The sequence below is a fragment of the Callorhinus ursinus genome, unplaced genomic scaffold (assembly GCF_003265705.2).
Source record: "Callorhinus ursinus isolate GAN/ISIS: 27379988/994484 unplaced genomic scaffold, GSC_fseal_2.0 scaffold306, whole genome shotgun sequence".
NCBI lineage: Eukaryota > Metazoa > Chordata > Mammalia > Carnivora > Otariidae > Callorhinus > Callorhinus ursinus.
In genome coordinates, this window is record NW_027397361.1 from 24,027 (window position 1) to 39,738 (window position 15,712).

A 15,712-nucleotide genomic window follows, 5' to 3' on the forward strand; every position below is an offset into this window, starting at 1 on the left:
TTGGCTGCACTTTGCTTCCAGGTGGCAGACAGGGCCCAGGCCGACGCATGAGTGTTCAGACACCTGTTGGTTTTTCCAAAGGACTGGGCAAGGGGCTCAAGAGAGACGGGTGAGGAGAGGAGAGGTTGCAGAACTGTGCAGGGGCCCCGTCATCTAGCCTCCTTTACATAGGTAAGGGGAGCACTGGGAATTTTTCCATAGGATCACAAACATACTATTTATCTACAAGTACAAGAAGCAAATGGATCAGCTTTCCTACATTCCTCTGGCTTTAAAATAATGAAGTCTCCTCATTCCCTTTTCCCTCCTGAAGCAGGGCAGACAGAGATATGATCTTCTGTCCCCGACTACAGAAGTGACCCAGATGCTGGGCTATCAAAAGCAGCATTGCCTCGTATACTTTGGACACCTATAATTTCATAATTTTGTACACTTTCATTATTATGATCCTATCACATTTTCTGCTACTTCTAGAAGACATTTTTATATTCCTCAAATTTTTCATTGTAACAATGGGGTGACAGGAAGGCAGAGGTCAAAGGGAAAATTTAGAAGATCAATTTCCTCCAGTTTCCAGGGATGAGTGCTGAGTTATAGGTGTGTGTGTGTGTGTGTGTGTGCACCTGTGTACACACATAGATTCCAGAAATATTCACCTTGGAATCCTTTGTGTCATCAAAGGTCATCCAAAGATGAGGCAGATGGGGTTCTGGGGATAAGCAAGAATGAGAGCAGATACTGTTTAACCAGACAGCCCACTTGTTTTCTCCTAGCTCTGAACATAGTTAAAGAAGAGTTGGGAATACAGGGCGCCTGGGTGGCTCAGTCGTTAGGTGTCTGCCTCCGGCTCGGGTCATGATCCCAGGGTCTTGGGATCAGGCCCGACGTCAGACTCCCTGCTCAGAAGGAAGCCTGCTTCTCCCTCTGCCGCTCCCCCTGTTTGTGTTCCCTCTCTCGCTGTCTCTCTGTCTCTGTCTCTGTGTCAAATAAATAAGTAAATAAATAAATCTTAAAAAAAAAAGAGTTGGGAATAAAAATGCTAAAAGACACAGGGATCCCACCAAGCTCCAAATGAACGTCCATTGCAGAGATAACTCCCCTCCAATCTCACCGAAGGAGAGCAGGATTTCCCTCTTCCTTCCTGAGAAGTTTCAAGTTGTTGCAAAAGGAAAGCTGATCAGACTAGCAAAACACTTACCTACACCATTGTCAAGAAATCCACAACTGTACCTCTCTTACTGTATCACTGTGAATAATAACTTTTTAAAGTGGGGCAAACTGCCCAAATCGAAATTCAATTTCAGTGAAATAGAATCACTGCAGAAAAATGAAAAAAAAAAAAAACTAGGCAGCTATACAGAAACATTTATTAGCTAAGATTTAAAGAAAGTTGTAATTCTTTAATCAAGTTATTTTATTTCTTAACACAAAACAAATGTACTAATGTTGAAAGTAAAACTAATATGTATTCTTAAAATCATTTATTTTAGTCCAAATGAGAGGATCCAAAAAATAAATAGACACTTACTAGATCCCTTCTTATGTGCTAGAAAACATTCTGTTGGTTAATTTTCACAATTCTGTATCAGGTACATTTCTTTTTGTTTGTTTTTACAAATGAGAAAACTGAATCCCATAGAATTTCATGAGACACTGACACAGCTTATATTTTTTAGGAGCAAATATTTATTAATAAATCAAGACACTCAGGGGCACATGGGTGGCTTAGTAGGTTAAGCATCTGCCTTCAGCTCAGGTCATGATCTCAGAGTCCTGGGATGGAGCCCCATGTCCGGCTCCCTGCTCAGTGGGAGTCTGCTTCTCTCTCCCTCTGTCTGTCCTCCTGCTCTCTCTCTCTCGAGGGAGAAAAATCTTAGTAATTTCTCCCTTCCACTTATTTTCCCATGTAATAAGTTCCAGGTGAAAAGGAGTTAGCCCAGCCGTCCTGTACCAGAGGAGGTATTCAATGAATGACCTTAGACAATAAGGAAAGACAAAGTACTTGCTGGGATTGTGTAGGTGAGATCTGGGGAAGGTTGTCCAGTGAGATTTGGAGGAATGAATTTGCAGCCCTGACTCTCTTGGGGGTTTGGGGCAGAGGCCTACTGGCCTTGACATTTTGGTATAATGTGGTAGACTAACCTGCTATGAAAAGTAAATCCAAAAACATAATGGATCAACTACTAAAGAAGTTAATGTCTTTTAAAAATCAAACATGAGTGTAATTAGTGCTGCATGGCCCTCTTCCATGTGGGTTTCATGCACCAAGCTTTCTTCTGTCTGAGTCTGCCATCCCCAAAGACAGTATTGCCCTAAGCATCCAGCCAGCAGAAGGGTAAAAAAACCTGGGGAGGCAATTTGCTTCTTAAATTCCTCACTTAAATATGGGATTCATAATTTCTGCTCACTTTCTCTTGCTGAGAATAGCCATGGGGCCACACCTAACTGCAAGGAAAACTGTAAAACTGTATTATGTACAACAAATTTTAAGGGAAGGAAAGTGCAGATTTTTGTCAAGACCTATTAGTCTGTTCCATGGGGTACAAGGAGTGCCTAAAACCTTAGACAATTCCTCTTTCTCATTATAGAAGACCCAGGACCTTAGCTTTTTTTTCTGGAACTGTGTTTATTCCATCCTGTAGCCTAGGATTGATAAAGGAGAAGAGATGAGAAGTTTTGCTGTCATACACATGGGTGTGGGCTAAGTAACAACCATCTTTTTAAGTTAAAGGCTAAGCTAAGATCAAATGGTAAATAAGTTAAAGGAGACAGAACAAAAGGAATGGAACTGGTGGAGAGTGTATCAGGATTTTCAGGAGGCTGGGGACAACCAAATCTGGAATGTATGCTCTGATCTGATTGGATGGACTACAGAATAGACTGCAAATGGGTTCTGTCTCTCACCTTGTCATTTCCAGGAAAGACCTCTGCAGAGATTGAAGTACTAATGAGAGCTGAGCCGAGGGGGTTGGGCCTATGGACCTATATAAAGACGTGAAATATTCAAAAAGAACTAGAGGCACAAACATGGATGGACAGAGCAACTTACTTAAATAAGAAATAGATGTTCATTTAGTTGCTGAATAATTAAGTTAAAGGGGAAAGAAATAGATGTTCAATAATTACAAGGAGTTGAATATCAATAAACTATTGAAATGTTTACTGAGAGAAATTAAGTTCTGGTTGTGATGTGCTGTGCTGTGATAATTCCATATCATAAGAGGTAAGGCCTCTATTCACCAATAACAGTAAAATGGTTGATAGGAGGACAAACTTACAACATTAGTAAAACTGTTGTAGAAGATAATACCAAGAGATGTTCTTGAGATGAAAATGTAATGGTCCGAAGGCCTCAGGGGCAGCTGTAACCCCAGGAAGCCCAGAAGGAGAGCCACCTTTTTAATATCTCTCCCTCTGGCCCACATACACGGGCCACGTATTTATGGCTTTTCAAACCTGCACATCCCTTCCTCCATAATACCATCCCTAAATTAGGTTTGCACATGTGTTATGTCCAATAAATGAACTGTTAGCATTAGTGCACCCAATAGTCTTGTTTCCACTTGAATGGGAATTAGTAAATATTAATCCCATTTTTTAAAAGATTTTATTATTTATTTGTCAGAGAGAGACAAGCAGGGGGAATGACAGGCCGAGGGAGAAGCAGACTCCTCACTGAGTGGGGAGCCTGTTACAGGACTTGATCCCAGGACCCTGGGATCATGACCTGAGCCGAAGGCAAACGTTTAACCGACCGAGCCACCCAGGCGTCCCTATTAATCCCATTTTAAATAAGGACAAATAATTTGAACATCCATATATGTTTATAAAGGCCATATATGAAAGACCCACAGCTAATATCATCCTCAATGGGGAAAAACAGAGCTTTTCCCCTAAGGTCAAGAACACAACAGGGATGTCCACTCTCACCACTGTTATTCAAAATAGTACTGGAAGTGCCAGGCTCAGCAATCAGACAACAAAAAGAAATAAAAGGTACCCAAATCAGCAAAGAAGTCAAACTTTTACTCTTCACAGATGACATGAAAATGTATGGGGAAAACCCAAAAGACTCCACCAAAAAATTGCTGGGACTGATTCAGGAATTCAGCAAAGTGGCAGGATATAAAATCAGTGGACAGCAGTCTGTTGTATTTGTATACATCAATAATGAAACAGCAGAAAGAGAAATCAAGGCATCTATCCCATTTTTAATTGCACCAAAAGCCATAAGATACCTAGGAATAAACCTAACCCAAGACGTAAAAGATCTGTACTCCGAAAACTATGGAACACTTATGAAATAAATTGAGGAAGACACAAAGAAATGGAAAATCATCCCATGCTCATGGATTGGAAGAAAAAAATATTGTTCAAATGTCTATACTACCTAAAACAATCTACACATTCAATGCAATCCCTATCAAAGTAGCACCAGCATTCTTCATAGAGGTAGAACAAACAATCCTAAAATTTGTATGGAACCAGAAAAAAACCCCAAATAGCCAAGGTAACATTGAAAAAGAAAACTAAAGCTGAAGGCATCACAATTCCAGACTTCAAGCTGTATTACAAATCTGTCATCATCAAGACAGCATGGTACTGGCACAAAAACAGAGACATAGATCAATAGAACAGAAGAGAGAACCCAGAAATGGACCTTCAACTCTATGGGCAACTAATCTTCAACAAAGCAGGAAAGACTATCCAATGGAAAAAAGACAATCTCTTCAACAAATGGTGTTGGGAAAACTGGACAGCCACATGCAGGGAAATGAAACTGGACCACTTTCTTACACCATACAAAAAATAAGTTCAAAATGGATGAAAGACTTAAATGGAGACAGGAATCCATCAAAATCCTAGAGAAGAACACAACCTCCGTGACCTCGGCTGCCCCAACTTTGTGCTAGACATGTCTCCAGAGGCAAGGAAAACCAAAGCAAAGTGAACGATTGGGATTTCATCAGGATAAAAACTTTTGCACCACAAAGGAAACAATCAGCGAAACTAAAAGTTAACCTATGGGTTGGGAAAAGATATTTGCAAACGACCTATCAGATGAAGGGCTAGTATCCAAAATCTATAAAGAACTTATCAAACTCAACACCCACAAAATTTTAAAAAAATCCAGTTAAGAAATGGGCAGAAGACATGAACGGACATTTCTCCAAAGAAGACATACAAATGGCCAACAGACATGTGGGAAAAAATGCTCATCACTCATCATCAGGGAAATCCAAATCAAAACCACAATGAGATATCACCTCACACCTGTCAGGATGGCTAAAATTAACAACTCAGGAAACAACAGTGTTGGCGAGGATGCGGAGAAAGGGGAACCCTCTTACACTGTTGGTGGGAACGCAAACTGGTGCAGCCACTCTGGAAAACAGCATGGAGGTTCCTCAAAAATTTACAACTAGAATTACCCTACAACCCAGCAATTGCACTACTAGGTATTTATCCAAAGGATATAAAAATAGTGGTTTGAGGGGCACCTAGGTGGCTCGGTTGGCTAAACGGCTGCCTTTGGCTCAGGTCGTGATCCTGGGGTCCTGGGATCTGGCCCTAAATAGGGCTCCCTGCTCAGTAGGGAGTCTGCTTCTCCCTCTCCCTCTGCCTCTCCCCCCAGCTTGTGCTCTCTCTCTCTTTCCAAAATAAATAAATAAATCTTAAAAAAAAATAATGATTCGACGGAGCACATGCACCCCAGTGTTTATAGCAGCAATGTCCACAATAGCCAAAATATGGAAAGAGCCCAGATGTCCATCGATGCATCAGTGAATAAAGAAGATGTGGTATAAATGAAGCGGGAGGGCTAGGTTCTTGTCTTACGGTTGAAGAATGAATCTTGCGGACAAAGGAGAGTTAGTAAAGCAACAGAAAAAAAACTCTCAGGAGTGAGAGGGGTCCCAACAGGGTTGCCACTGAGGGCTTTTAGGGTTGGTCTTTTATAGAAAGTTAACCTGGGAACTTAAATCTTTTTGACTTCTCTACTGGCAGCACCATTGATTAAGGACTAGTGATAAAACATCTTTAATGGCATACTTCTTAGGGTCTGGTTATTTTCTGTTGACCACAGTAGACCATCATAAATAAGATTTCCCCCTCAGGACACCTAGGGCAGAGTAGTCTGGAGTGTTCCCTTATCTCTTGTTTCCTTACACATCCACATTTTGGGGATTTCTGTGAGCCTGATCACGGAGCCCCCTATCCATCTCTCCCTATCTAGCCCCACCTGTCTCTTTTTCATATACATACAAAGGGGTGGGGTAATTGGGTGATGGGCCTTAAGGCGGGCACTTGATGTAATGAGCACTGGGTGTTATATGCAAATGATGAATCACACAATTCTACCCCTGAAATTAATAATACATTATGTGTTAACTAACTTGAATTTAAATAAAACAAAAAAAATCAATATACATTTAAAACACTAATTAACATACACCATTTTTTTTTTTTTAAGATTTCATTTATTTATTTGACAGAGAGAGAGACAACAAGAGAGGGAACACAAGCCAGGGGAATGAAGGAGGGAGAAGCAGGCTCCCTGCTGAGCAGGGAGCCCCATGCGGGCCTGGATCCCAGGACCCGGGGATCATGACCTGAGCGGAAGGCAGACGCCACTGAGGACTGAGCCACCCAGGCGCCCCAACACATACCATATTAAGTAAGTCATTTAAACTTTGGCATTTTTAATAATAATGTTTTAATATTTACATGAGAATACTGACATTTTGTCTTAATCTACTTATGCTACCTTTGTGAGTCAAAGTTCCTAGGATGGCTGCTATCAAAAAACAAACCAACACAACAACAAAATAACTCCCCAGGAAATTATAAGTTTTGGAGGAAATGTAGCCCTTGTGCACTGCTGGTAGGAATGTAAAATGGTGTAGGTGTTATGAAAAACAGTATGGTGGTTCTTTAAAAAATTAATATTAGATTTACCAAATGATTCAGCAAATCCACTCTGGGTATATATATCCAAAAGAATTTAAAGCAGGGTCTCAAAGAGCTATTTGTACACCTGTGTTCACCGCAACATTATTCGTAAGGGGCAAAATGTGGAAGCAACCTAAGTGGTAACCAATGGATGAATGGATAAACATGATGTGGTTGGAATACTGTAATTTATAAAAACTATATATATTTGGTCACCCAGAGGCCCAAAATGTATTCCTCCTATGTATTTGGGCTTCCTTTGAGGTTCCTGGCTCACAGCTCTTTCTAAAACCCTTGGAATTTCCTGTGATAAGGGCAATAAAGGTGTCTTTTGTTATGTTAATAAAGGTGACATTAGGACACCACCCAGGAGCAGGGCCTGGTTGCCAGGAGGACCAACTTGTGATTAAAAGGGTTGGAACTTTCAGTTTAGGAGGCGAGAAGGACTGGAGGTTGAATCAGCCAATAGCTATGACTTAGTCAGTCCTGGCTATGAATGAAGCCTCCGTAAAAACCCAAAATGACTGGGTCCTTCGAGCTTCCAGGTTGGTGAACATGTAGAGATTCGGGCTGAGGGGTGCACTCAGAGAGCGTGGATGCTCTTCACCCTTTCGCCATACCTCACCCTATGTATCTTTTCCATCTGGCTGTTGACTTGATCTTAAGCTGGTAAATATAAATGTTTTCCTGAGTTTTATAAGCCACCCTAGCAAATTAAAAGAATGTAAGGAGGAGGCTGTGCAAGTCAGAAGCCCAGGTAACAACAGCCTGGGGCTTGCACCTGGCATCTGAAATGGGGGCGGGGCAGTCTTGTAGGACCGAACACTTAATCTGTGGAATCTGATGCTATCTGTGGGAAGGTAGTGTCAGAATTGAATTGACTTCTTAGACATCCTGGTGGTTGCCTAGAATTGCTTGGTGTTGTGGGGAGGACCTCCCCCATGTTGGAACTGGGTCTGGGAACCCTTAAATGAGTGGTATATACATATATTAGACGATTCAGCCTTCAAAAGGAAGGAAATTCTGATACCATGCTACAACATGGATGAATCTTGAGGACATTATGATAAGTGAAATAAGTCAGTCACAAGACAAAGAGTGTATGATTCCACTTATATGAGACATTTAGAGTAGTCAAAGATAGAGACAAAGAGTAGAATTCTGTTGGTGGCTGGAGGAAGGGGGGGAAATTGATAGTTGTTTTATGAGTATAGAGTTTCAGTTTTGCAAATGTTCAGAATGGTAATTTTTAGGATTATATATGTGTATATATACTTATATAAATATATAAATTTGTATAAAAATTTATTTATATAAATATATTTAGTTATAAATTATAATATTTATATAAATATATTATATATTTATTTAATTTTATACAAATTTATGTTTATATAAATATATATACATACCTATACACACATATGTGTGTGTGTGTACATATATATATATATATTTTTTTTTTTTTTAAGAGAGGGAGAGAGAGCTAGGGGTGCAGGGTGAGGAGCAGAGGGAGATAGAGAGAGAGAATCCCAAGCAGGCTCCATGCCCAGTGAAGAGCTCATTTCGGGGCTAGATCTCACAACCCTGAGATCATGACCCGAGCCAAAATCAAGAGTTGAATGTTTAACCAACTGAGCCACGCAGGCACCCCTTATGTTATATAAATTTACCGCAATTAATAACTATTAAAAATGTAAAAACAATAATTATGAAATGGGTAGGTAAAATATGATTCTATCATAAATTGCCATATTTTGCATCCAGAAAATATGTTTGAAATATAATAACTATTATAAATCTCTGTAAAAGATATAGTTTGGTTATGAATGTAAAAAATATATATAAGAGAACAAAGAAAAAATAGACTACACTAAGAACAGCTGTCCTTTTTATGCATTTCATTATTTCTTATTATTTTAAAGTGAAAATTTCATGATTTTTTATGATTTAAAAAGAAAAATATTATAAGCAACTTAATGTAATACCTACTCTGTCAGATGATCTAATAGACTCTAGTGGAGCAATATATGTGGAATTCTGAACCTGCTGTCGATTGGACATGTTGGGGAGGAAGAATTTCCTCTACCCTTCAAGGTCCTAGCTGGACTAAGAATCCAGTCGACATGAGAGAGAGTAACAGAACAAAATGGAACTTAATAGCAGTAGCAGAGATACAAGGAATCCACACAGACATGGAAATCCCAGACAGTGAGGCAACATGGAGCTTCTATGAACTAAGGAACAGGGTAAGGGTCTGAGGATACAAAGGAGAGAAAGACCATTAGAAGAAGGTGAAAGGAGAAGGTTGGGAAACAGAGGTTGCCCTTTATGCAGATAAGGCTTTTAGGTTAAGAGGAATCTCTGTGAATGGCTCTCGTAGCACAAGCTGGCAGTTGAAGGGCAGGTATAGAGCTTTTGCTGAATCTGCTGGGTTTTGGTTGCTTTTTCCTCAAAATAATGTTCATGCCACAGTGTCCCATCTTGGGGCAGCCTGCCCTTGTTGACTACAGACACAACAGTAAATAACTAATTGCAATGACGTGTGAGAAATGGTTTTTAAAAGAGTGTACTTGGCTAAATTATACATGGGTAAGTTGTAAATGTCTGCGGAAGTCCGTATGTTTGCCAATGTAATATGTCCACTCTATCTTGTTAAGTGAGGAAAATGTGTTCCAGATCAGTTAACAGTATATGGTACATTTTTAAGGCAAATATGTATTTGGATAGAACACATATAACATAGAAAATATTTATCAATATTTTCTGAAATGATAGTAGTGTATATCTCTACTTTGAAAAAACAATGATTTCTATAAACATTTTATTTTGACTCTCTTGTCAAATTGTTCTACATTTACCTGCTTTACTAAAAAACATACTTTTAAAAAAGGGGAATGTGAACATCAAGACAGTATGATTTTAAAATGCTTAGTTGGGAAGATGATTTATAACATACTCTATGAAGGAGCTAAGATTTCAGATGGTTGGGATCTGAGTACAGGTTCATCAATCAGTCAAAGAAAGAGGATATTCCTGGCAGAAAAAAATCAATGAGGATAAGGACACAGAAGTAGTAGAACCCATGGTGTGACTAAGGAGGAGTGAAGGATGAATTATGCGCTGTGTCTGATGAACAGTTATGAAAGAGGAAGTGAGAAATATTGCTGGAAAAGTAGCCTGCAGCGAAATGCCTAACTACCTGAGGTGGGAATTCTTGAGAAACTTCCCTATGAACTGAAGAGTGAGAGGTTCCCAAATCCCATTCCCTGGCATCATCTGACACCAAACATTCTAAAACTCTACCAAATTGTCCCTGATTGGGAGATCACCTGGCTTCAGGGTATCCAACTACCTTAAAAGTTACACCCAGCAACTGAAGTCCTATATTTCTATCATTTGAACAAAGGTTATTCATTCAGTCATATTTCATTCGATAAGTACTGTGTGCCTACAGTATGCTAAGAACAGTTCAGGTTTATGCTATGAAGAAGGACCGAAAGCAGAACCCTTGCCTTTGTGTCAGCTGGGATGCTTCTGCTGAAGCATCACACCTCAATGTGATCTCTCTCCACCTGGTCTCTTACTCCTTTGCCCAGCCTGAGCTTTTTAAATGGCTGCTAGTTTCCAAGAGGGCAAAATGGAAGTTGCAAGGTCCATATGCCCTCTAATTCACAGATCATCTCAACCCTGTTTTATTGGTCAAAACAAATCATAAGGCCATCCCAGATTCAAGGGACTGGAGAACAGACTGTACCTTATGATGGCGGGAATTGGCTTATGTGTGCAGCAGAGGAAGAATTATTGGCAGCCATTTTTTGCAGAGTGGCCAGCCACACTTGATAAACTATCACAGTGATGAATGTTCAAAAGCTTGACAACAGAGATGCCTGGGTGGCTCAGTCAGTTAAGCATCTGCCTTTGGCCCAGATCATGATCTCAGGGTCCTGGGATTGAGTCCTGCATTGGGCTTCTTGCTCAACAGGGAGCCTGCTTCTCCCTCAGCCTGCCGCTCCCCCTGCTTGTGCTCTCTCTCTCTCTGACAAATAAATAAATAAAATCTTTAAAAAAAAAAACCCATCATTATTCATGATTCTAAAATTTGCAACTTATTAAAATCCAGAGGATGAATAGAACTTCAACCTAAGTCTTTTTATGAGGAACAGAACTTTACAAATAGAAATCATTGGTACATATTATTTATATTTATATTCCCTTCGAAAATGAGTTAACATTCATTAAATAGGCTTCTAGCTCGATTAGGTGGAAAAGGCTTTCCTATCAGAGAAAGAAGCAAGAGAGAAGATGATCAGGAGGAAGGGTGGGGGGAGATGGGAAATGGTTTGAGAGACACAGCCCATTTGGGAAGAAGGCGAGGTTCGTGGAGACTGGCTCTGTCCCTGGAGCCCTAGGGTAAGTGCTCCCTCCCGGGTTCCACAAAAGAAAATAAGCAGCTCAACTCCTGACCCACAAGCTGAATTTTATTATGGATCTCATGTCATCTGCTCCTGGAGACTCAGTCTAAGGCTGGTGAGTGAATTAGACATCTGGGGGTGGGAAGGTTTCCAGATCAAGGTAAGGACAGGGCTGGTGTTCTGTCCCCAACAGGCCAGAGGTGACAGGACTCTTGGAGGCTATTGATACCTATGGACAAAGTGGTAAAGACCAGAGGTGCAAATCTGATTGGTTCTAGCCGGTGTGGGAGGTGAGGTCTGGGAGGGGGGCTGAGGATATATGGGCTGGATGGAAGTTCCTGAAGAGTGGCAAATCAGGAGAAGCAATCCTATCAGTGGCAGATGCCCTAATAATTATAGACTAGAGATGAGAAAACAGAAAATGCATTTACTTAGACTACAGACTCCTCCTGGAAAACCATGAAAGGAGCCCTGAGAATGGCAGCGAATTGGTCACCTGCCCCAAGCCAGATATTGGGGGGATTTGGGAGAAGGAGCCGGGGCATCTTGGCAGGTGTGAGAACTAGGAGCCTACTTTCCTTCCAGAAAGAAAAATCAAGGCACCACGAGAGGGAGCTGGAGTGGAAGTGTAAGATTTATCTTAGCCCCTGAGCTAGACATTTTAAAATACCCCTTCATTTAATATCTTCAGAAACCCTGTGAAGAAGGTACTTTATTATCGGCTCCATTTCTTCTTCATTCTGGAGAAAACAGGATTAGATATGGCTATCTTTTCAGGAGGTGCCTTCTGAGCTACACCTGGAACATTTTGCTGAACCCATCTGCTTACATAGCCACCACTCTCCCAATCCATAAGCCCAGTTAGGACGGATGCCTGAAAAAGAGCGCATGCTTCAAATAAGCTTGCGGAATGATTAAGCTAATGAATGAAGGGAAGTCTGCTAGGAAGCAAATGGTAAAATTACATGTCAGTTTCTATCAGAAGAATTTTCCAAATACAAAGTACTGCACACCCTTCCCCAGAAATAATGCCTTTTTTCCTCCAACTTTCAGTCATTTCTTTTTATTTTTTAATTCTTTTTTAATTTTTAAGTGACATCGACCCCCAACACGGGGCTCAAACCTACAACCTCAAGATCAAAAGTCTTGAACGATCCACCGACTGAGCCAGCCTGGCACCCCAATTTCAGTCATTTCTAAGCTTAGCTCCCCAAGGTGTGGACACACGACACACAAGCCCCGACTGTTTCCTCTTAAAGTTCTCTTGTCTTCACAAGTGAGCAAACTGTATGTAGTGAAGTTAGAGAGATTTCAAACTCATTCCTTCAATTATTGTTGTGAAACTTGGCAAGTAATTCATATTCTTTGAATCTCTCTTTAGGTGTGAAATGGAGACAATGAAAATATCCACTTACTAGAGTGGAGGTCTGCTCCCTACACGAGGAGTATACAAAATGCCACATGCAACGTGGATACTGCCATCCCTGGCCTAAAACAATGAGTAGTAAATATTAGTGTTTTTTTTTTTAGTGATTTCATTTATTTATTTGACACAGAGAGAAAGCGAGAGAGGGAACACAGGCAGGGGGAGTGGTAGAAGGAGAAGCAGGCTTCCTGCAGAGCAGGGAGCCCAACGCAGGGCTTGTTCTCAGGACCCTGGGATCATGACCTGAGGCCAAGGCAGACACTTAAGGACTGAGCCACCCAGGCACCCCAGTAAATATTAGTTTAATTCCTCTGTGACTGTATTACATTCGAACCCACTCTATTCCTAGAACTCAACTTACCTTTTAGCATCCAGTTTCTCAGTCAATTCCAGGAAATCTTCAAGACATGTGATGGCTGCCCCCTGTGTAAAGGGTGAGGTCTAAGTGTGAAGTTGTGATCAAGGCTCTTCATTGCCTGTGCACCCCTCCCTGCCTCCCAAGCATTCCCTATGCACCTGTCACCCTAGGCAGGAAGTGCTTCATGAACATCTTGTGTATTGATCAGTATATTCACCTTTTCTTATGCTGCCTCCCTTCTGATAAATTAGTCAATTTCAAGTATCTTTTACACTCTTCCTAGTCATGCATAATGGGTTTTTCTGTTTTTGTATAATCCTCTGAAAGTGAAATACATACAATAATGTTTCTGACTTTGATTAGTTGGAGGTGAGTATAAGTGGCTGTCATTCACTGAGGCACAGACCATATCCTTCATCTTTGCGTATTTCCTATTTGCATGTTCTGAGAAGATGAAGAGTGTGAGATATGCCAAAAGCTGTAATATTCACAAAGAATATTAGAATAATTCCCCTTAAGAACATATTAAAAAGAATATGTATTTTCGGGGTTAAGCATCTGCCTTCAGCTCAGGTGGTGATCTCAGGGTCCCGGGATTGAGCCCCATGTCGGGCTCCCTTTCAGCCCCAATCTGCTTCTCCCTCTCTCTTTGCCCCTCCCCCTGCTTGTGCTCGCTCACTCTCTCTCTCTCAAATAAATAAATAAAATACTTTTATTTTTTTAAGAATATGTATTTTTATCTCTTTGTAAACAGAAAGTAGGATCCCAGGTCATCTACTCCAGGCATGACTGCCTTAAACCACACTGCTATTAGCCACATGGTCTTCCACTTCCTGGGCACCCCCGGCCTTGAGGACCTGCACAGGTGGATTTCCATCCCCTTCTTCATTTCCTATGTCATCGCCCTGCTCAGGAACAGCCTGCTCATCTGCATTATCCTCACAAAACACAGCCTCCGTGAACCCATGTACCTCCTCCTCTGCATGCTGGCCGGAGCAGACATTGTCCTCTCCACGTGCACAGTACCTCGGGCCTTGGTCATCTTCTGGTTCCACGCTGGGGAGATCTCCCTGGATCGCTGCATCACTCAGCTCTTCTTCATCCGTATCACCTTCATCTCTGAGTCAGGGATCTTGCTGGTGATGGCGTTTGACCGCTGCATTGCCATGTGCTACCCCTGAGGTACACCACTATTCTTACACGTGCTCTGATTGGGAAAATCGGTGTGACTGTCTTTCTGAGAAGTTTCTGTACCCTTTTCCCCATAATATTTCTTTTGAAAAGATTGACTTTCTGCCACAACAATGTCATTCCACACACCTTTTGTGAACACATTGGCTTGGCCAAATACGCTTGTAATGACGTTCGAGTGAACATCTGGTAGGGATTTTGCATCCTAATGTTAAGCGTGGTTTTAGATGCTGTGCTAATTTTTGTTTCCTATTTGCTGATTCTCTGTGCTGTCTTCTGCATCCCTTCTCAGGATGCTCGCCACAAAGTTCTCAACACATGTGGCTCCCACGTCTGTGTCATTGTCCTCTTTTATGGGCCTGGAATCTTTACAATCCTTACTCAACGGTTTGGATGCCACATTCCTCCTCATACCACCTCTTGTTGGCTAATCTTTGCATGCTTGCCCCACCTATGCTGAATCCTGTCAGTTATGGGATCAAGACCAAGCAAATCCGGGAGCAGGTGGTTCACGTGTTGTTTACAAAGCAGAAATCACTTTGGTTTAAGAACTGAGTTTTGAGAATCCCTGGCCATCTATGAGGTGGTCTCTGGAAGTGGTGGGTGGGGGGGATCCACTGAAACACTCGGAAATGGCTCAGTGAGGTCTGTTTCTGGGGCAAGTTCACCAGGGAGGTTGCAGGACTTACTCCTTTGTCATCAAAACAACCTGAGCACAGCACCCCATTGGACTGAGCAAGCCCGCTCCCACCAAGACCCTGGGACAGGATGCACTGATTTTCAGAAGTCATACATCCTTAATGACTCTAGCATGATCTTTAGAAGAGATGAAGTAAGAGCAGTGCTCTGGCCTGGGATTTTGTTCGGCTATACCTCAGTGAGTTTCTCAAGCTCTGAGACGTCTTGTGAGGTCTCTAGACAATCAGAGACTCCTTAATGCCCTTCCTTCTGGCTAATGACATTCTCAGAATCAGTGATTCCTATGTTTTGTAGTTATTCCTATTATATTATATTTATATCTTGTCAACATGAATGTCTGTAATAAGAGAATATAAATGAATTGTGTGTTTTGCATTCGGCAGAACAACCCCTGAGGAGACTGAGGAATGGAGACTGGTCCCTCCTGTGGTTTCTGAGGGCTGTTGTGTGCTGGGGGGATGCTGAGGAAGGGCTCCTCCAGTCTCAGTGTCAGGCCATGTTCTTCAGTGATCCGCTCTTCAGTGGGGTAGTCGAGGCCTTTAACGACCCGACTGCTCACCTCCTTTACGGCAGCACTGCCCATGTCACCTCCAAGTGACTGGAGCATCAGACTCACCAGGCCATTTATGCCTCCCCTTTCCCAGGCCATGCCGTGTTCTCCACGTCCCTCCT

General features: G+C 41.6%; 1 pseudogene; it reads left to right on the top strand.

Annotated features, from left to right (window-relative positions):
- The first annotated feature begins 12,836 nt into the window (after positions 1–12,836).
- LOC112819115 (olfactory receptor 52B4-like) lies at positions 12,837–14,896 on the top strand (annotated as a pseudogene).
- The last annotated feature ends 816 nt before the right edge of the window (positions 14,897–15,712 follow it).